The sequence below is a fragment of the Rattus norvegicus genome, chromosome 13 (genome assembly GCF_021556685.1).
Source record: "Rattus norvegicus strain SHRSP/BbbUtx chromosome 13, alternate assembly SHRSP_T2T, whole genome shotgun sequence".
NCBI lineage: Eukaryota > Metazoa > Chordata > Mammalia > Rodentia > Muridae > Rattus > Rattus norvegicus.
The window spans coordinates 42,925,570-42,948,499 of record NC_141546.1 but is presented as its reverse complement, the minus strand read 5'-3'; the positions used below and the strand labels follow the sequence as shown (position 1 = coordinate 42,948,499).

The 22,930-nt window shown below is 44.7% G+C and overlaps 1 non-coding gene across 1 annotated transcript; it reads left to right on the top strand.

Annotated features, from left to right (window-relative positions):
* The first annotated feature begins 387 nt into the window (after positions 1-387).
* On the top strand, positions 388-496 carry U6l11 (U6 spliceosomal RNA like 11). Its single transcript, XR_015636454.1, has one exon. It is a non-coding gene; the product is annotated as a U6 spliceosomal RNA (small nuclear RNA).
* The last annotated feature ends 22,434 nt before the right edge of the window (positions 497-22,930 follow it).

Here is a 22,930-nt window from a genome sequence, read left to right as displayed (position 1 = left end):
TCACTGCCACCTCCACGACTTCCTGCCATGATGGACTGTATCCTAGAACTGTGAGCCAAAATAATCCTTTCCTTTCTTAAGTTGTTTTTGTCGGGATTTTTTTGTCACAGTAACTAGGAAAGTAACTAGTACATCCATGAACACCCTGATGCTGTACTTCAGGCTCCCCGGGCAATGAACAACAGAATGCGGGCAACAAACAACAGAATGCTGTTGTCTGAGCCTTCTAGTCTGTGGTGCTTAGTGATTTCTAGTCTGGCAACCAAAAAAGTGCCATATCTCCTTTCATCAACTTTGCAACCTCTCTAGAAGTTAAACTCCAGGACTGCTGGGAGTTTAATTATATCCCTGCATATAAAGTAATGCCTGGCTGAGAATCAACAGTCAATAATATTTGCAGCACATATGCTAAAACTGAAACAATATAGAGAAGATTATCATGGCCCCTGTGCAAGGATGACACACCAAAAAAAATTGTGAAATGTTCTATATTTCTATAGCATCTGTTGTTGGGGATTTGACAAGGACCTGCCTCAGCTTGGAGAGCAGTGAAGCAAACAAGCCTTATGCCCACAGCAAATTGTGGGTCCAAGATGATGGCCTATGTTCTGCTCAAGACAACTTTCTAGATAGCCCTCTGCTCTAAACAGCTTTCGCTGCAATTCTAAAAACTTTCTAGATAGCTCATCTGTTGCAGATCAAAAACCTAGTCTTTGGGGGTTGGGGATTTAGCTCAGCGGTAGAGCGCTTGCCTAGCGAGCGCAAGGCCCTGGGTTCGGTCCCCAGCTCCGGAAAAAAAAAAAAAAAACCTAGTCTTTTATTTAAATGTCAATTCAGTCATTACCTGTGATGGTTTGTATATGCTTGGCCCAAGGAGTGGCATTATTAGGAGATGTGGCTTTGTTGGAATAGGTGTGGCCTTGTTGGAGGAAGTGTATCATTATGAGCATGGGATTCAGACTCTGATCCTAGCTGCCTGGAAGCCAGTCTTCTCCAGTTTGCCTTCAGGACAAGAAGGCTGTAGAACTCTCAGCTCCTTCTACACTGTGCTCCCACTTAATGATAATGGACTGAACCTCTGAACCTGTAAGTCAGCTCCAATTAAATGTTGTCTTTATAAGAGTTGCCTTGGTCACGGTGTCTGTTCACAGCAGTGAAACCCTAACTAAGACATTACCCCAGGTTCCCTTTTGATTATCCCATGAATCAGCACTTAATGATCCCAGCCCCTTTGATTCTTAGGAGTCAGCAAGCACACATTGTTTTAAACATTGCAAAAGATTTCAGAGATCTGCCTGCCTTTGTTAAGCTCAGACAATAAGCTAGCTGGGTGGGATCTTGCCCTGCAATCTCCACTGCCTAAATCTCTTGATCTCCTTTCTTAGTATCTTTCTCACAAGTTAGCTCATAGTGCAACTGCCTCTGTTCTTTTAGACCTGTGAAGCTACTTAAATAATTCATGTTGGATCCTTATGTTTTACATAGTTGAGAAATTATATATCTTTGAACTTAATAGTCTTAGAGTTCGTTTCCACAGCCTTAAGGGCTCCCCTGACCATCCCAGCACTTACCATTTTGCTAAGACATTAGCCATACCCTTGCCTCCCGGATTTGTGCTGTCTCTGATTATCATGGAGTCATTAACATCAACAAGGAGGGCACTTCTCAGAGGAGGAACATGAAAATATGTACACTGTTATCAAACAAGCCTTATGCCCACAACAGCTATTGCCACTCATGGAGGCCCATGTCCTTCTGGTTTTGTTCCAGGGGTGGGAACCTTGTCACACCGTCCTACATGGCCAGGCTGAATGAGGCAGGGATCTATACACACATATGTATGTGTGTATATTCACATATGTATGTATTTACATATGTGTATATGATATACATGCATATGGATACATAAATATCTGTGTATTTACTTCTATAAAATAAATATTTGTGTTTTTTAAATACAAAATGAAATGAATAGTGAGAAATTCAAAGCGTTCTTAAAATGATGAAGAATGAGACATCTATTCTTGCTCCTTTCCACACATTCTAGGAGATACAGCAACAGCAATTGGAGACAAAGTCACAACTAAACTACAAAGAAGTAGAAAGGAAGAGGATGTCTTTGTTTTCAGATAACATAATCCCATAATAGAAAGTGTGAATGAATTACCAAACCTGGAATTGCTAAGTGTTTGTGGCATAATTACAGAATATAAGGTTAATACACACTAGACAGAGTGAGGGGAGGAGAGAAGGGGATTAAAAGAGAGAATTCAGAGAAGGATGTCTAACACGGCAGGACTGACATACATACAAACTCACAAAGACCATAGCCGCATGCACAAGGCCTCACACGGGTTCAAACCAGACAGGGTCCCAGTGCTGAGTTTCCTTATATATCAGCAATGGAAGAGATGGATTCAAAAATAAAAACACAGGCTGTAAAGATATTTATGTGGTTAAAAACACTGGCTGCTCTTCCAGGGATGAGGTAGCCAGCATCTACATGGCAGCTCACAACTATCTGTACTAACTGTAACTCCAGTTCCAGTGAATCCCATGCCCTCTTCTGACCTCCATAGATACCAGGAGCACATGTGGTACACAGAAATACATGAAAGTCAAACACCCATACACATAAAAAAATAATAACTTAAATTTTAAAAAGCACTTGTATTATCAGCAAAAACTATATAATATTTAGGTTTTAAATATAAGAAAATATGGGGCAGCAAAATGGAGCTGTGGGTAAAGGGAACCAAACCTGACAGTTTGAGCTTGATTCTCAGGCCTCACATAGTGGAAAGAGAGAACCAACCCCTACAAGTTGTCCCATGGTCTACACACACACACACACACACTGTAGCATGTAGCATGCATGCTTGCACACATAATAAATAAATAAATAAATAAATAAATAAATAAATAAATAAATAAATGTAATTTAATAAAGAATGTGTGTAATCTAAACATGAAGAATTACAAAACTGCAATGAAAGCTGTCAAGATTAGTATGAAAATGGAGAAGCAGCTAGTTCTTCTCAAATTGATCCAACCAACCTCAACCAAAATCTCAGGGCATCGATTGATCAGCATCAACAAACTAAATCCTAAACTTTATTTGGAGATGCAAAGGAGGTAGACTATGCAACACATTATTGAAAAAGAGCAAAGTTGGGTAACTGATATTATTCAGCCTCAAGACCTGCTGCGAAACCGCAGTAATCAAGACAGCGCAGCATTGATCAAAAAATAATAATAAGATAAACTGATTAATGACACAGTAGAAATTCCACAAGACAGCCATATAAATACAGCCAAGATCCTCAACAAACTATCAAAAGCAATACAATGGGAGAGAAAAAGACCTTTACAACAAATGGTTCTGGAAAAAACTGGATATGCATATATAAAAATAAATAAAAAGTTTATACCCCTCATAAAAACGTAAGGTGGAGCAAAGATCAAGATGTAAAATGTAAGGCTTTACAGCCGTCAGGAGACGACAGGAGAGAAATCTAATTGGCATTAAGTCTGAAAAAGATTTCTTAGACACAACACCAAAGGTACCATCTATGGAAGAAAGCCTCAGTAAAAGCTATGAGAAGAAGGTTGTTGTTTTAATTTTATCTGTGAATTACACAAGAGAGTATTTCAAATCAAGAGAGTAAAGGGGCAAGGCAGTGGGGCTGGCAAGGTGCCTCATGGGTAAAGGTACTTGCAGCTAAGATCCCTAGAACACCCATGTTGCCAGGAGAGAACCAATTCCTACAAGTTGTCCTCAGGCTTCCACATGTTCCTGAATACACACACGCGCGCGCAAACACACACACACACACACACACACACACACACACGCAAAGACGAAGAAAAACCACAGATGCATCTGATTGTGTCATTCCCCCAAAGTGAAAGCATCGTCTAGAAAGCATCTTTTAAGCACCTACTCAGATCAGTGTTTGTCAATAGTCAAAGCAAAGAGCAGAAAAAGCAAAGAGACCTCAAGCTAAAAGCTAGGGCTGAACTAAAGAAGGAAACTAGGAATCATGGTGGCTGGAAAACACCAAGGAGACCAGAAGCCTTAGTTAAGTCCTCTCCTCTGCAGCTTCCTTTCCCTCACCTGAAATTTCAAGATGTCCAAGGAAGTGAAGTCAAGAGAGGCTTTCCTTAGGTCTCCCCTCGTCTATCACTCTATGAATCAATGATAGTCTTAGACCCAAAGTTCTCAATCTGTGGCTCAAGATCCCTTTCAGAGGGGTCGCCTAAGACTAATTAAATTAGGAAAGAGATATTTAGGTTAGATTTCATAACAGTAGCAAAAATTACAATTAGGAAGTAGCAACAAAATGATTCTATGGTTGGGGGTAAGTTACCACAACATAAGGAACTGTATTAAAGGGTCGCAGCGTTGGGAAGGTTGAGAACCAATGTTCTAAACAGTCCGCCTTGTTTGTAAAGATGAACCTAAGAAGATTCCCTCAGGACATGGGTGAATGAAGTATGAAGTACACATGGGGACATAAAGGCAGACAGACAAAACATGAGTAGCTCTGGGAGCTGGTCTTTCCCTCCCCTTCGCTGCACCTCTGATTCTCCCTGGATTCCTGAGTTCTTTCTCTCTGCCAACATACACCCACCTCCCACTTCCTTGTTATTTCAGTTATAAAGTGATTTTGGGCCACAGTTCTGTCTTTATCTCTTAGAATTTAACAAGATCACTGATAAGTCCATCCCATTTCTATAGCTGATCATGGTCATAGTCACATGCCAAAATGTTCACTACATCATACAGAATTCAAAACTAGGTATTGGACCCGTCCTTGGGCCCGTTGTGTGCCCTGAGCTGTGAAACTGTGTGCCAGCATGGCCATAATGGTTAAAGGGACCAGCCAGCTGTGCCCGTAGGAAAAGGATTGTGTGACTGTGATGTTTATCTTGTCAACTTGGTGAGATTCAGAATCACCATGGAAACACATGAAAAGCACCTCCAAGACAATGTTTCCAGATAAGCTTAACTGAGGTGAAGCCCCTCCCTGAGCCTGAGTGGCATCCTTCCATGGAATAGGGTCCTGGGTTGAATACAGAGGAGCAGATGAGCCACCAAGCCCAGCTAAGTGTTCCCTGGGTCTCTAGTATGTGACATGTAGACAATTATAGTGATAATGGCAGATCTATCCCCCAGAATTTAACTAGGACCTGGTCATACAGGAGTCCCCTGGCCCCTACCACCAACAGTCATTGAATGACCAGGTAACTCATACCATTGTGACTACCCCTCACCCAACACGAGTGGACAATGAAAAGGACTTCTTCCCCCATCCTCACAAAAGGAGTATGCTCTTTCACCAACTCCTTCACCTCAGAATTATGTCTGGGGGACGGGGGGCGGTGATGTACATGATTTCTCCTCTTGAAGTAAATTAAAGGCAAAGGAGAGAAACAAGTGTCTAAACACCTGAACACCAAAGACAAACCATCAGATGAAATCACCTCTGGTGTGTGTGTGTGTGTGTGTGTGTGTGTGTGTGTGTGTGTGTGTGTGATCTTGTGATTATTGTCTATGTGTTGTGTGTGGTATGTGATGTGTGTGTATGTACATGTGTACATGTGTGGTGTGTTATAGTGTATGTTATATGTGTTGTGTATGTTGTATGTATATGCATGCATGTTGTATATGTGATGTGTGTTGTATGTTGTGTATGTATGTGGTGTGTGTGTGTTTGTGTGTGTGTGTAAGATCTTGTAAATGTTGTCTCTGTGTTGTATGTGTTGTGTATAGTGTGTGCGTGTGTATGGTGTGTGTTGTGTGTTATGTGTATGGTGTGTTATGTGAGTGAGTTGTGTGTGTTGTGTATGTTGTGTGTATATGACAAGCATGTGTGTTGTGAGTGTGCTGTGTGTTGTATGTTTTATGTTGTGTGTGTTGTATGTATGTCATGCATGTTGTATGATTTGTGTGTGCATGTGTGTGTTGTGTGCATGGTATGTGTGTGTGTAGTATGTGTGTAGTATGTGTGTAGTGTGGTGTGTATGTGTGCTATGTGTGCTGTGTATATTGTGTGTGTGGTATGTGCGGCATGTGTTTGGTATGCACGGTATGTGCGGTATGTGTGTTGTGTGGTGTGTGTGTGTGTATGTGTGTGTGTGCTGAGTGTGCTGTGTGAATTGTGTGTGGTGTGTGTGTATTGTGTATGTTGTGCATGCATGTGTATGAAAGAACTTTATTTTCCTTATTCTTTAGTTTTATATTGAAGAATTTAAGAATGAAATAACATGAACTCAGATCTAATCTGAAAGTCATCTGAGGGGGACAGAAAAAGGGGATACTGAGGATCAGAGCATAGATGCTTTAAAGTTAGCCAGCCGAGGTTATGTTCACTAGCAGAGAAACTGGGTGGATCTCATCAGTGGTTTGGAAACTTGTCTGTAGCTTGGAACCAGCCAGTGAACTTCAAAAGTACAGAAATCATGTTTCTACCCCCAGAGATGTTGATTTAGTGACTTAAATGGTCAAGGAAGGGTTACTGTCTTTCCAAATGTCTAAGATACCTGTGAATCTCACAGGCAGGAAACCAGTGGGCTACACTAGTCTTTTCATTTGAGGTTACTTAACAGTTCTCAAAAATAAAACTGTTGGTGTATCAGAGAGGAAAAGAGGGAGAATAATTGGCAAGCTCTGCCCCCCACTTTGTTCAAGGATGGAAAGCGAAATAGCCTCTCCTCTCTCTAAGTCCTTCTTCCCCAAATAACTCTGCCAGCAGCTGTCTTCCCACTTCTTGGCTCCTGACTCAGGTGGGCCCGTGTTCAATAACATGTGTGATCACATTAACAGCTCACTGTCACCTACAGACGACACTGCCCTTAACTAAACCCGGAAAAGGAACTCTAACGTCTGACTGTTCCCCTCGGTTGGCACGTTAGACCAGACCTCACAAATCCTGCTTCCTTCCTCCCTCCCTTCCCTTCCCAACCCTCACAGCTCTCCTCTGCCCCTCTCCTTTGAGACAGTGAATTACCCACTTTTACCTCCCACTTAGGTGAGGCCAGGGCTTCTCAACAGAGCACGATTGCATTTAATCACTTTTGGATGGACAAATGGTTTTTACCAACTCATTTCTAAAAGTACCTGCCAACCCCTGCTCACCTGCCTTCCCACAGACTCCCACAGGTAGGCCCATCTTACCAGATAATGCTTCATTTTAACCAGAATGTCTCAATAGTGGGTTTCATGTTCTCAACTGTGCAGACGGTGGGGATGTGATTTTTCTTCGTGAAAATGCCATTATCACAGAACCCCAGGCTCACGTCCCCCAACAATAGTTCTCTATTATGTCTAGGGGAAATGGTACTTTAGAGAGAATTTGCATGGGGCTCTCTGAAAGGAGCCAAGTGTGGCTCAGAATCAAAGACCTATGTGCAAATGCCAACTCAGCCAGCCTCACTTAGTCTCTGAGCCCCAGCCACACCAAAAGGGCTTACACAAGAAGAACCCCCAGTGTGGGGGATGTGGGGGTCTCACAAGACCACACCCCTACCTGGGGAAGGGGTGATTATCGGCAATTAATGGTTGGTGGAGGAGGGGTGTTGCTCCTGAAGGTAACTCCTACCTTATGCTCATGTAAGCAACTCCAGTTAAACTCTGTGGGTCAAACACACACACACACACACACACACACACACACACCATGCATACACACACCAAACACACACTCAGACACACACCACACACACACACCACACATACGTACATACACACTCATACATACACATACACACACACTCAAATACACAAACACACACACACATATACCCCATACACACACACTCAAACAAACACACAAACACACACACATATACCCCCATACACACACACTCACACATACACACACATATACACACACATATACCCCCATACACACACACTCACACATACACACACACATACACACACACACACACACACACACACACACACACACACAGAGATGAGAATAGAAAAAAAGAAAAGCATACTTGTTGAGAAAAGAGACTCCGTGAGAGAGAATGGAAGGGATTGAGGGGGAGGATAACGGGGATGAAAATTACCAAAGTTAACACAAATGTGCATGAAATTGTTAAGAATGGTTTTTTCCATTTTTTATTAGATATATTTCTATTTACATTTCAAATGTTATTCCCTTTCCCGATTTCCTGTCCATAAGCCCCCTATCCTCTTCCCCTCCCCCATACCACTCCCCCCGACATTCCCTCGCACTGGGGGTCCAACCTTGGCAGGACCAAGGGCTTCCACTTCCACTGGCGCCCCAACAAGGCTATTCTCTGCTACATGTGCAGCTGGAGCCCTGGGTCAGTCCATGTATAGTCTTTCGGTAGTGGTTTAGTTCCTGGAAGCTCTGGTTAGTTGTCATTGTTGTTCTTATGGTGTTCCAAGCTCCTACAACTCTTTCAATCCTTTCTCTAATTCCCCCAAAGGGGGTCCCGTCCTCAGTTCAGTGGTTTGCTGCTAGCATTCACCTCTGTATTTGACATACTCTGGCTATGGCTCTCAGAAGAGATCTATATCCGGCTCCTGTCTGCATGCACTTCTTAGCTTCATCCATCTTATCTAGTTTTGGAGGCTGTATATATATGGGCCACATGTGGGGCAGGCTCTGAATGGCCATTCCTTTAGTCTCTGCTCTAAACTTTGCTTCCATATCCCCTCCTATGGATATTTTTGTTCCCCCTTTTAAGAAGGAGTGAAGCATCCGCATGTAAACTGGACCCTGGATTTTCCTTCATCCTTCTCAACAGTCTTGGAGCCATCTCAGCCCTTAGGAAGGAAAGAAAAGGCCACACGGTAAGCCAATGTTCTAGACACTACAGCTCAGGCTGTCAACCTCCTGCCTGCAGGAACAAGGGCTTGGAAGCCAGCCAGGCAGGCGGGTGGAAGTGAACACACAGCCAGTATGGTGAGGATGTGGCCCACACCATCCCTAAAGAAAATGTCTATATTGTAACTGCAGACCTGCATTTTACCCACGAATATCAGCTCAGCTCAGCTCAGCTCAGCTCAGCTCAGCTCAGCTCAGCTCAGCTCAGCTCAGCTCAGCTCAGCTCAGCTCAGCTCAGTGCAACCTGTAGTCCCTAAGAAGTACTGGGTCCTTGGAATTCCAAAGCGAGGCCTTCTTTTGTGTTGTTGGGATTTTGTTTTGGTGTGTTCTGATTTTTGTTTTATAGCATGGTTTCTTATAGCCCAAGCTGGGCTCAACTCACTCTATCTACGACCACAAGCTTCTGGTCTTCCTGCTTCCGTCTCTTACACACTGTGAATACAGATGTGCATCACCAGGCTAGGTTAACTCAGTGCTGGGTAGGTCAAACCCAAGGCTTTGTGCGTTCATGGCAAGCACCCTACCCACTGGGCTGCGGAAACAGCAGATGGCTGATTGTCTCCATAGTAAACTCTGCTCACTGCAAACTGCATGACTGGACTGTCTAGACTCTGGAGTCCTTGCCTGGATGTCAACGTCCTGTAGCTCCCTTGTTTCCCAAGCTTCGGCGCACCGCTTGCAAAGGGCACCTTCCCTCTGGAACTAGAATCAACCCCTCCCGGCACGTCTGTCTCCCACCCGGCTAAGCAGAACAGGGCCTAAGCGTCTCGTTATCCTCGCCATCCGGTTCGTGTGGAATGAGTGAGTGAGTGAATATCCGCTTCTGTCTTCCCATAATGCTGGAATCCATATCCTCTCCCCACAGAAGAGGGACCAAGCTTCAGATGGCACGGGAGACGTTTGCCAAGAACTGAAGTTCCTGAGAGACTGAGTGAGAATTCAAGCCAGGTCTGCCTTGCCCCAAGCCTGTGCTTGTTGAGAGCCTCCTACTGTGCTATGTGTCCCCTCGGTGCCCACAGGAGCTCTGAATTATTTGAAAGCCCTGAATCACAAGCATACAACACGTTTAAATTTTGTTTTTTTTAAATCCACTTTGAAAATGTGGAACATGGACCAGCAAGGTGATTCGGGGATAGAGGTCCAGGTTGTCAAACCTGAAGGCCTACATTCGAACCTTGGGATCCACCAGATAGAAGGAGAGAACCAAGTGCTATATAACTTACCCTCTGACCTCCACACAGGTACCAGGCTACTTGTGTTAGCATGTGTGTAGAAATACAGTAGTGTAGACCTGAACAGCCACTATGAAAGTCAATACGGGTATCTCCCAGAACACAACAACAATACGTCCTCGGCCTGACCCAGACGTACCACTCCTGAGCCTTTCCCCCAAAGGACTCCAAGCCTACACATCACACAGATACTTGCACACCCATGTTTATTGCAGCTGCCCACACACAGGCTAAGTTATGGGGCCAAGAAACATGGGAATGTCTGAGGAAAACGTAGCTGATCCACACAGTGGGATGGATGCCTGCAACCATAGACAATGACGAAGCCATGTCGTCCGCAGTCAGGTACTGGGGTCAGAGATGCACAGGTTAAGGCAAGTAAGTCAGCCTCAGAAAGACGAATATCCCAGGATTTGGCCCATTTATAGGTCTTAAATTTTACAGAGATACATAAGATAATGTGTACATATATACACATATAGATATATATGACATGAAAGTAGAAATAAACTGTCTGCAGGGACAAAGGGGACTAACAGACAGAAGGACGGAAGAGGGTGGGAAATGGGAGTAAATACACTCATCAGACAGCACATGCATGAAGGAAAGCTTAGAAATCCATCCATAAAACTGTGTGTTTGTGTGTGTCTGTGTGTGTGTGTGTGAGTGTGTGTGTGTGTGTGTGCATGTGTGTATATGTGTGTGTGCCTCTGTGTATGCATGTGTATATGTGTGTGCGTGCGTGAGTGAGTATGTGTGTGTGAGAGTGTGTGTGAGTGTGTGTGTGCATGTGTGTGCCTCTGTGTATGCATGTGTATATGTGTGTGCGTGTGTGAGTATGTGTGTGTGTGAGTGTATGAGTGTGTGAGTGTATGAGTATGTGTGTGAGTGTGTGTGTACATGTGTGTATATGTGTGTGTGCCTCTGTGTATGCATGTGTATATGTGTGTGCGTGCGTGAGTGAGTATGTGTGTGTATGAGTATGTGTGTGAGTGTGTGTGTACATGTGTGTATATGTGTGTGTGCCTCTGTGTATGCATGTGTATATGTGTGTGCGTGCGTGAGTGAGTATGTGTGTGTGTGAGAGTGTGTGTGAGTGAGTGTGTGTGTGAGAGTGTGTGTGTGGATGAGTGTGTGTGCATGTGTGCACCAGTGCATGCGTGCGTGCATGTGTGGTTTCGTGCACAATGGGGCTCTATTTCAGCTATGCAGAGAACAGAGTTATGTCACTGTCAGGAAATGCATTCACCTGGAGAGAAGCTTGCTCAGCAAATTAAGCCAGTCTCAGAAGAACAAAAACCATAAGCTTTCTCTCATTTGTGGTTCCTAGATTTTATGTAGATATGTAAAATTGTGTCTGAGTCATAAAAGCAGAAGGGAAGCCATCTAGGATTGGGGCTAACTAGAAGAAAGAGGGGAGGAAAGAAGGCATAGGGGAATGTGCTCCATATACAATATGTACTGGTAGAAAATTTTTAAATAAATTATTCTGATGCAGGTGAGAGGATTCAGCAGGTAAATGTCCTTGCCACCAAGCCTGATGATGGCCTGAGTTCAGCACCCACGTGGACCCACAGTTGTCCTGGGACTGCCATACCTACACACACACACACACACACACACACACACACACACACACACACACATTGATTTGGCCTACCCCAGCATCTACTCCATCTACAAACAGCTATCAGAACACATGAAGGTTGCAGGATCTCCACAGTACAGGGCAACAAGAAGATATCCAAGAACCATCTGGTGAGGATCCAGTACTGACAATGTAGCAGAAACCAGACGCCTCAAATCAGACCAATGGCTTATTAGCAAGAACACGTGTTTGGACAAAAAGGTTATACTGTGTGACACACCACAGCTTTCACAGCAAGATGATTTTGAGTGGGGTTTTTCTGGCTTTGTTTGGGGAGGGGTTGTTTGTTTGTTTTCTTTGTCAAGGGAAATGCCTGGGCAGAGGGCCAGATGCGAAGGGACAGGGAGATGAGTGGGGTTGGGTGCATGATGTGAAACTCAAAAAGAATCAGTAAGGTTTTATTTCAGATAAAATTTTTAAATATCTTATTTGTTTTTAATAAACTGAGTTTCTTCTCTCTATCAAAGCCCAAAGTGGACGGACAAATCTAAACTTCTAAAACACCCATTAATTATCCACCTGATGTTGTACTGTCACAGACTCCCATCCTGTCCATTCAAAGAGCTTTCAAGCACTAAGTGTACCCAGTTCTAACTTGGACCATTCGATTATTCAATTGAGCTGAAGGTACACCCCTCAAGCCACGCAACAACTCTAGGTACCGCCAGTGGCTGGCAAAATCCAAGTGCCTGGCCTGCCACCTTGTGGTCACTTAGAGTAATGCACCTACCTCTGAAGACCTGCCTACAGAGGAAGAAAAAAAGCCAAAGGGGCGGGGGACCGAACACGTACGTCTGAGAAGCATCGACACTCAACAGCATTCAAAACACCCTATGGAGAGGACCCTGAAGAGGAATAGTTTTCTCCAAACAGTAAGGCTTCACCAGAATGAAGCAAATTTCAAATGCCCCAAATCCAAACCGCACACATTTTTGTTTATTTATTTTTAGTATGTTACTTTTTAAACAAGGTCTTGTGTAGCCCGGGCTGGCCTTAAATGTAACAGGGGATGACCTTGAACTTCTGATCCTCCTGCCTTCACTTCCTGAGTGCTGGGATTACAGGCTCACCATGCCAGGGTCATTTAGTGCTGGAGAGGGGACGGAAGCTTAAAAGTTATTCAGAAAAGCGTTCTTGAGCATTGGGTCCTGTCAGACTCTCTGGGGCTCAGGGTTAAATGTCAACACCTGCTCACTCCGTTCAACCCAGGATCCCTGTCCCTTTTCTTTCTGTCGTTAACGAATTTATCATCGTTAAAAATAACAGCATTAAGACCAAGGGAGATGGCAGAGTGGGCCAAGTTATGCAAGTCTGAGGACCTGAGTTTGATCCCTGAGCCCATGTGGAGGTAGAAGGAAAGAACGTCAACAAAGCTATCCTCCGAACTCTACAAACACCATGTCGCATGTGCCCACATGCACATTATACATACACCGCCAAAATAAATATTAGGACCAACATAGATATGCCACTGCGGGATGTCCTAGTTAATACTGTCCAGTTTATTCACACCGGGAAACATCTCCCAGGGCTGATTCTCTCTGGAAAACCCTTTCCTTTAAAAAGCTCTCCATCCCCCTCCCTCAGCTCTGACAAGCTCTCTTCTGTCTGTCTCTGAGCTCTGTTCTTCCAGGGCCCTCATAAACTGATGACATAAGTCCTCGTGACTTAGTGCGCCCCAGCGTGTGATGGGATTTTCTTCCTTCTGAGGGCGTGTGTAGCCGTGTTCTATGCATCCATCATCTGGGAGATGCATCTGCTCTGATCGCTGGCTCCCGTAACCCTGCTCGTTGGCTCCCGTAACCCTGCTGGTGCAGCATGGGGTGAACCTCCCTTTGCGCCCCCGCAACCGTGGTTCTTAACCGTACAACCAGAAGTAGGCCTGCGGCGTCACACTGGAACTCTTTGATATCTTCAGCTTTAGCAGCTGTAAGTGATTTTGAAAACGTAACCTCTTGTGATGGCATCCACCTACACCACACAGATGGGGAACCAGGGCCTGGGAAGGAAAGGAAGCCTGGCTGAGGTCCGGTCAGTTCTCGCACCTTCTAAGGAGTACACAGGACCTCACATGCACTTCCAGTTATTCAGATTGCTAACAGCCTTGAAGAGACACACAATAAATACAGAACAAATAAATCACTGTGTGTGTCTCTCTGGTTCTTTCTTTGGCTCTCTCTCTCTCTCTCTCTCTCTCTGTTTCTCTCTGTGTCTCTGTCTCTCTCTGTCTCTCTCTGTCTCTGTCTCTGTCTGTGTGTGTGTGTGTGTGTGTGTGTGTGTGTGTGTGTGTGTGTGTATGTAACAGGGTCTCGGGGATCCAAGGCTGACCTCAAATGCTATATGTAGCCAAAGATGACAATGTATGGTGTGCATGTGTGTATGCATGTTTTCGTACCTGTAGGTGCACATGGGTGTAGGTGTACATGCATGTATGCGTATGTTCATGTGCATGTGGAGGCCCAAGGTTGGTGCTGTGAATCATATTCAATAGCTCTTCCTCTTACTCACTGAGGCAGAGTCTCAGTCAGACTGAGTTTGTCAACATAGCTATTCTCACTAGACAGCCTATTCTGGGGATCCCTGGTCTCTGCCTACCAGGGCTGGAATTACATGGGCCACAGCACTCACCCAGCATTTATGTGGATTCTAAGGTCTGAATTCTGGTTCTCACAACTGTGGGACAATCGCCTTAACTGCTGAGCCATCTCCCCAGACCAACTCTGATTTTTCCAGATCCTTCTACCTCCCTGGAACTAGAGATGAGTACCACCAACTAGGGCCTTGGCGTAGGCACAGAACACAGCCAGACACAAAATTCTCAACACCAAGGAAACTAATTACCCTGGAGGGACAATGGGTGAGTGTGAGAGTCTGCCACTCAGCAGACAAAGGCAGCATCAGGTGTCTCCAGCTTTTTTTTTTTTTTTTATTGACTTGAGTGTTCCTTATATACATTTCGAGTGTTATTCCCTTTCCCGGTTTCCGGGCAAACATCCCCCTCCCTCCTCCCCTTCCTTATGGGTGTTCCCCTCCCCATCCTCCCCCCCTTGCCGCCCTCCCCCCAACAATCTAGTTCACTGGGGGTTCAGTCTTAGCAGGACCCAGGGCTTCCCCTTCCACTGGTGCTCTTACTAAGATATTCATTGCTACCTATGAGGTCAGAGTCCAGGGTCAGTCCATGTATAGTCTTTAGGTAGTGGCTTAGTCCCTGGAAGCTCTGGTTGCTTGACATTGTTGTACATATGGGGTCTCGAGCCCCTTCAAGCTCTTCCAGTTCTTTCTCTGATTCCTTCAACAGGGGTCCCATTCTCAGTTCAGTGGTTCGATGCTGGCATTAGCCTATGTATTTGCTGTATTCTGGCTGTGTCTCTCAGGAGCGATCTACATCCGGCTCCTGTCTACCTGCACTTCTTTGCTTCATCCATCTTGTCTAATTGGATGACTGTATATGCATGGGCCACATGTGGGGCAGGCTCTGAATGGGTGTTCCTTCTGTGTCTGTTTTAATCTTTGCCTCTCTATTCCCTGCCAAGAGTATTCTTGTTCCCCTTTTAAAGAAGGAGTGAAGCATTCACATTTTGATCATCCGTCTTGAGTTTCATTTGTTCTAGGCATCTAGGGTAATTCGAGCATTTGGGCTAATAGCCACTTATCAATGAGTGCATACCATGTGTGTTTTTCTGTGATTGGGTTAGCTCACTCAGGATGATATTTTCCAGTTCCGACCATTTGCCTACGAATTTCATAAAGCCGTTGTTTTTGATAGCTGAGTAATATTCCATTGTGTAGATGTACCACATTTTCTGTATCCATTCCTCTGTTGAAGGGCATCTGGGTTCTTTCCAGCTTCTGGCTATTATAAATAAGGCTGCGATGAACATAGTGGAGCACGTGTCTTTTTTATATGTTGGGCATCTTTTGGGTATATGCCCAAGAGAGGTATAGCTGGATCCTCAGGCAGTTCAATGTCCAATTTTCTGAGGAACCTCCAGACTGATTTCCAGAATGGTTGTACCAGTCTGCAATCCCACCAACAATGGAGGAGTGTTCCTCTTTCTCCGCATCCTCGCCAGCATCTGCTGTCACCTGAGTTTTTTATCTTAGCCATTCTCACTGGTGTGAGGTGAAATCTCAGGGTTGTTTTGATTTGCATTTCCCTTATGACTAAAGATGTTGAACATTTCTTTAGGTGTTTCTCAGCCATTCGTGTCTCCAGCTTTTAAGGGGGAAGTCTGTGCTAGGGTGACCTGGTAAGACCAGATTGGACGTGTGAGCTGGTCTAGCCAGATAATGAATTCTGATTGCTGGGCCTTGGTATATTGATAGTTAGATCTAGGTGTTTTGTCTAGAGAGGAAGTTAGGCATAAGGAAGTGGCCAAATAAGGGAACAGACCTTGGGGCTTGCTTTGCGGATCTAATTTAGCAGCTTAGCGGATGGGAAGAAGGGCAAGACCTGGCAAAACCATGTTTGCAATGCTTGACCTACATCGAGACAACTGGTGAACACAGTTCTGGGGATCAAATTCTGGGGAGTGCCTCATGCATGATAGGGAAACACACTACCAACTGAGCTACATCCGGGTCTACAGAGGGATTCCTGACAGCTATCTGGCTTGTGTGAGAGAGAGACTGGAGCATGGGGACTGGACATATAGAGGGAACACTGACATACAGAGCCGATCCCATCACCAGCACTGCCCTGGGACTTCTTGGATAAGCACCACGGTACCTATGAGGCTGCTCTGGCCCCCTGTGTAGTGCTGACCAGACTGAGAACATCGCTGTTGAGGGTCTGGTTAATTAGTGTACAGCCAGCTCGTGGAGGAGTCCAGAACAGAAGGCAGGCAGCAGGGCTCTGGACGTCCAAAAGAGGACAAGCAACAGGTGGGCTGAGTGAGATCTGGATAGCAGAGACCTTTGCCCTCCCCAGGTCCAAAGCAAACCCAAATATCTAAGTACATTGTAGCTGTCAGTTGCTGGGATTTGAACTCAGGACCTCTGGAAGAGCAGTCAGTGCTCTTAACCGCTGAGCCATCTCTCCAGTCTAGAGCAAACCCAAATAAACAAGAGGCAGGAAAAACTTCCAGCAACTGAGAGAAGCCAAGGTGGCCGAAGCAGGAGATAAGTCAGAGGGGAGGGCCAGGCCCAGAAGGTGATAAGGTTAGATCATGGAAGACTTGATGGTCGCATGTGGAGGGGATGTACATTTTGTTCTGCTGGGTCTGTGAGCCTGTGGAGGATTCTAAGCAAGGGCAACACTTCAACTTCTGCTAACCTCCTGACAGTTATCACCAGTGGTATACATGTGTGTGTACTTGCAACGGAAAGCAAACGGGGTGGGACCATGGGGGACCCTGGGGGACCCTGAGGGGCCGTGGGAACCAAGTGTCCAAAGTTCTACATTTGTGGACATCTTACCAACATCGTTAGCAAAGTTTTACTCTGAGGCTGAGGCACAGCGGTGTCTCATTTGGGAGTCGCTGTGTGCAGCCTCTTTTCGGCAGGTGTCGCTTATCTGGTGACCTGCAGTCACCTTAGCCATAGGCTGCATAATTGCTTTTGCCTCACCACAGTATCTGGACATGGCCAGCCCCAGGAGGAGACCTTGATTTTCATGGCAATCCAGAGGGCCCCACACTGCCACTGCAGATTGGACCCTGGAGCCTGACTGGAGTGCAAAGACCCACAGCTCAGGAGCTGGATGGGCTCATCTTTCCACCAGGAAATAGCACTTACGTCCACATAAACCAGAGGGATTAAAGGAGCTTTTACATGAAGGACTTGGCTCTCCTCAAAGGTATTTCCACCATCACAAGCTGCGGCTCTGAGACTCTCAGATCAACCCTGTAATGACTTTGCCTTTGATCTTGATCTCCTCATAGAACACACAGTCCTCACATCCTAACACTTCTTCCTACCTGGGCAGAAAGAAACCCCCAGCATGGCATCCCTTGCAAGAGCTACCTTATAAAAACTAAGGGTCCTTACGAATGTGGTAGAAACTACAGGTGGCCAAGGAAGTCCCCTGTGCTCTTACTTCTGGTTCCCTTGCTAGATAGCAGTCGTGTGGCCTCAGCCAGCCAAATCTTACTTCTCTGAGATACTGAATTCTAAGAGTGAAACCATTATGCAAGGCTAGAGATGCAGGCAGTCCCTTGAGGCACAGCTTACCCAACAGACAAGAAGCCCTGGGTTGAAGCTTTAGCAACACATGAATTGGATACCGATGGTGCAGGCCTATAATCCCGACACTTGGGAGGCTGGAGGTGGGAGACTTAGAAGGTCAAGGTCATCCTTGTATGCCCTTCAAGGAAGAGGACCTGAGTTTGGTCCTCAGAACCCATGTTCTGAGGGTACCCACTCCTAATCCCAGCACTAGGAAAGCAGACAAATGGATCACTGGAGTTACTGGTCAGCCAGCCTAGCCTGTCTGGCAAGTTTCAGGCAGATTCTGTCTCAAAACACAGGGTGGACAGACCCCAGGAACAACACGTGAGGATGACCTTTGCCCTCACATGTACATACCAACACACATGCCCCTGCACTCAATTAGATCTTTTGTTTCATCCACTGTCAGCTCAGACTATTCGACTCTCTTGCTTGATGATTGGGTAGATGGAAGGTTAAGGACAAATGTGTGCTTTTCCATGGCTCTCCATTCCCTTCTCCAGACCCCTGGGTTTGACATTTGATCTCTTTCTGGTGGCTGTGTGGGTACCCATGACAGGTGCCCATTACCGTCTGTGTGTGTGTATGTGTATGTGTGTGTTTGTACATGTGTGTGTGTTTGTGTATGTGTATGTGTTTGTGTGTGTGTTTGTGTATGTGTGTGTATTTGTGTGTGTATGTGTGTATGTTTGTGTGTGTGTTTGTGTGTGTATGTTTGTGTGTGTGTTTGTGTGTGTGTTTGTGTGTATGTGTTTGTATGTGTATTTGTGTGTGTGTTTGTATATGTGTGTGTTTGTATATGTGTATGTGTTTGTGTATGTTTGTATGTGTGTATTTGCGTGTGTGTTTGTGTGTGTGTATGTGTTTGTGTGTGCATTTGTGTGTGTGTTTGTGTGTGTGTATTTGTATATGTGTGTGTGTTTGTGTGTGTGTTTGTGTGTATGTGTTTGTGTGTGTATTTGTGTATGTGTGTGTGTTTGTATGTATGTGTTTGTGTGTGTATTTGTGTATGTGTGTGTTTGCGTGTGTTTGTGTTGTGTATTTGTATGCATGTGTGTATTTGTGTATGTGTGTCTTTGTGTGTGTTTGTGTTGTGTATTTGTATGCATGTGTGTGTATGTGTGTTTGTGTGTGTATTTGTGTATGTGTGTATTTGCGTGTGTGTTTGTGTGTTTGTGTTGTGTGTGCATGTGCGTGTGTAGATATGTGTGTTTGTGTATGTGTGTGTTTGTGTGTGTGTATGTGTGTATGTTTGTGTGTGTGTGTGTGTGTGTGTGTGTGCTTATGTTCCAACCCCAACAATGCACCTTCCTAGAGTTCCATTCTCTTCTGAGAAATAGCAAGACTTTATTTCCACCTACTCTGGCAAATGGTTTCCTGATTTTCCTAAGAGAACAGCTCGACTAGAATGGCCAAAGGTGATTATTCACTTTTAATCAATAAATGCACTGATTGGCCAACCTGAACGTGGATCAAACTGTTCTTTAGAGTACAGTTGTCTTCTGTATCTAAAATGAATAGAAATGGGCTTCCCCCAAAGAACCGCCGATGGTATTATCCAGCACTGGACCCTGCATGCTACGCTACTTGTTGTGGGATATCCGCCAGAGAAGACTCCTCGGACCTGGGTTTAATCCAGTAAACAGTCTTTGTTAGCTAGCTAGTTGGCTGGCTGGCACTACTCTGGGTATCTGAAATCTTAGTGTAGCTCTGAGCCTTTCTCAGGGTGAGCTTTTAAACACAAAACCACCTGGCAGTGGTGAAACAGGCCTTTGATCCCAGCACTTGGGAGACAGAGGCAGGCAGATCTCTTTAATTTCCAGGACAGCCTGGTCTACAGGATGAGTTCCAGGACAGCCAAAGCTACACAGAGAAACCCATTCTCAAAAAATTAAAAAAAAAAAAAAGCCGAAAACCCTGTCGTGGGTTGACATACTCCACTAAACAAGAGCATTAGCCGAAAGCAGAACTACAGAAGGCAAAAACGCAAGGTTAGCATATTTAGAAGCTTTCCCAGAACTATGGACTTTGATGGGTTAGGTCTTCGTTTTCATTTTTAGCAAGCGGTGCTGTCTACATGCTGAATTTTACAGCCTGAGTGATACTAAGGTGGAGTCAGTTGTGCTAAAGTCTGGGGCCCTGTTACATACTGACCTGCTAGGCAGACGTGCCCATTGGTGCAGTAGGATCATGAAGATTATAGACATAATCAACTGCTTTTTTACTGGATCCAAGTCCTCTTCCTCAGGAGGGAATACATGTCTGGTTCTGTAAACTTGGCCAAAAGATAGTGGCTCAAAAGGAGGAATCCTGTCTTATCTTGCTAAATAGGCACATTGTCAAATTGCTTTCCATTAAATATTTAGGTTTATACCCATAAATTATAGTTGCCTTCAACCTTGTCCAGAGGAGCTTGTCTCTGTAGTGCTCTGTACCAAGAGAGACTCACGACCAGTCAGTGTGCTAAGAATAGGTAACTATTGAATGTTCAGCCTTAAATGGGACATCTGTAACAGACTCACATACAAAAGTTTAGGGAACATTACAGAACGGTGGGTAGAAAACCTGAAAGGGCTAGAGGATGGGGAAGGGTGCTATAAAATACTGTCTTCTGAGCATGACATCGCCTTTGCCCTCATGAGCACACTGCTGCGATGGTTACCTACACAAGGCTTCAATAAGATTGACATGAACAAGATCAGTCAATGTCCCGGGCATCACAAGCTGGATTTAGTGGTTACAGAGGGAGAGGGAGAGGGGGAGGGAGAGGGGGAAGGAGAGGGGGAGGGAGAAGGGGAGAGAATGACATAAAGAAGGGTTGGGGGGGCTGGGGATTTAGCTCAGTGGTAGAGCGCTTACCTAGGAAGCGCAAGGCCCTGGGTTCGGTCTCCAGCTCCGAAAAAAAAAAAGAACCAAAAAAAAAAAAAAAAAAGAAGGGTTGGGATGTGTCTGGGAGAAACAGGATGGGGAAGTTGAGAGTGGATACGATCAAGTAATGAAAATGCATTATTTATGTGTAAAAATTGTCAAAGGAAAGATATTCCAGATTTTTTTAAATAAATTGACTCCCCTGGACAATTCATGCAATAACTTCTCAAGTAAATAAGGTTGTTCATGATTCCTATTGACAGGAAATGTGCAACAGGGAGGTAAAGGTACTCCACCCGGATCACACAATGCATAGGTTGCCCAAAATTTAAGTCATAATTTTTCTGAGCCTCCGGAACACCTTTACTCATCCCACTGACAGCTTAGGCAGGAAGACTTGCTCAAGATCACCCAAGGTTCCAAGGATGTAACAGGGCAAAGTTCACATCTCACTTCATTTGCAATGGCATATAATTTATCCTCCCCTGCCGTGTGTTTTGGTATTTGGTGTTGGGTTGGTGTTGGGTTGGGTTGGGTTGGGTTGAGTTGGGTTTTGTAGGGACCCATGTGTCCTAAGGTAGCTCTCAGCTTGCTATGTAGTGGAGGGTGACCTTGAATTTCTGATCTGTCTGCCTCTATACCCCGTGTTAGAATTACTGATATGCTCTGCCATGCCCGAGTTATGAGGATAAACCCAGGGCTTCACTCATGCTAGGCAATCTCTCCACCAGCTGAGCTGCATCTCCAGGTCCTGTGATGTAGTCTTTGTACAACACCTCTTTGTTCTGCACCTGTTTCCTCTGGGCTGAAGTGTTCCCTAGAGGAGGAAAAGAAGAAGTTTATTAAGGCTCAAGAAACTTATGAGGCTCATGAACCTATGGAATATTATATTATCAGGAAACAATTCCCCAGGGTAGGTGTCTGACCCTGAAGTCCAGAAAAAAGTTTAAATTGCAACTTTTGTAATAAATACAACACCTAAGGACTCCAACTTGTTTCCTTGTGCATAAAGGGTGGTGGGTATTGACTAGATTAAGTCTATAAATTGAATTATTCACCCTATCATTTATTCAAATGAGTATATTACCAGTAGAGAAATATTTAATTATTCAGTCATGTATATGATGTAACAAGTACTTTAATGAAGAAACACTACGTATATTGTTTAAAATGAAATGCTTAAAGTGGGGGTTAGAGATGATATAAGAGCCTTGTCATTTCGAGGGTGGTGGCTTAATGCTGTTGTTACTAAGCTTGTTAGAGTTAGAACCTGGACTCTGAAAGCCCTAACCACCCATGCTGGGCCACCCATCCATCTTCAGCAAGTCTATTAAGAAGGTAAGTAATAGTGAAAAACAGAGAAAGGAGATTTATTCATAGCCACTTGGGAAGAGGAACAAAAAAGGAACAAAGAGGTCCTGTGACAGTCCCTCAAATCTATTTTTGGGATCCTGACTTGGGGTTTAGGTTTAAACATAGGGCAAGAAATACACATAGCTAAGTATTGCTGGTTAAGGTGTGTTCCTGCCCACCACTGACCCATCGTTGTCTTGGCCCCAGTCTCTGTACAAGGTAGAGTGGTCAGAAGTAACAAGTGGTGAGAAACATGTGAAATCTCTTCCTGGGAGATTTTTTTTCTTCTGACTGGCACTGTGTGTTCCTTCTTTTCCTTCCCCTTTTATCTCTAGGGAAATTCTAGTTTTTGGGGTCCATCATCTCAACAGTCTGATAGCCAAAGGGAGGGGTGCAAGTGTCTCTTCATAATAGCTTCTTTTCTTCCAGCAGAGTTGCAGTGTCACTGACCAGTAACTTGGAGCATAGAGTAAACTGAGGCAAGACAGATTTATCCTAAACATGCCATGTAACAATCTATAGATAGGACATCTTGTTCACAATGAGCCACTTTTGTGGCTGATGTCTTACCCAGTTTGGTGTAATTGTTGTTTCCCTATGATGGGGCCTGGTGGAAAGGAGTAAGGCGGCCTAGTGCCTGTCATCCCTTCTGTCATCTTCAAACCATGGCGTCCTCGAAAAGTGTATGTCTATGTTTCCTCAGCCACCAAATGAAGGGCTACAGACACCATTGTCTCATAAGATACACAGCCCAGAGAGCAAGGCTACAGCATTGGTAGGTCTCTACTCTC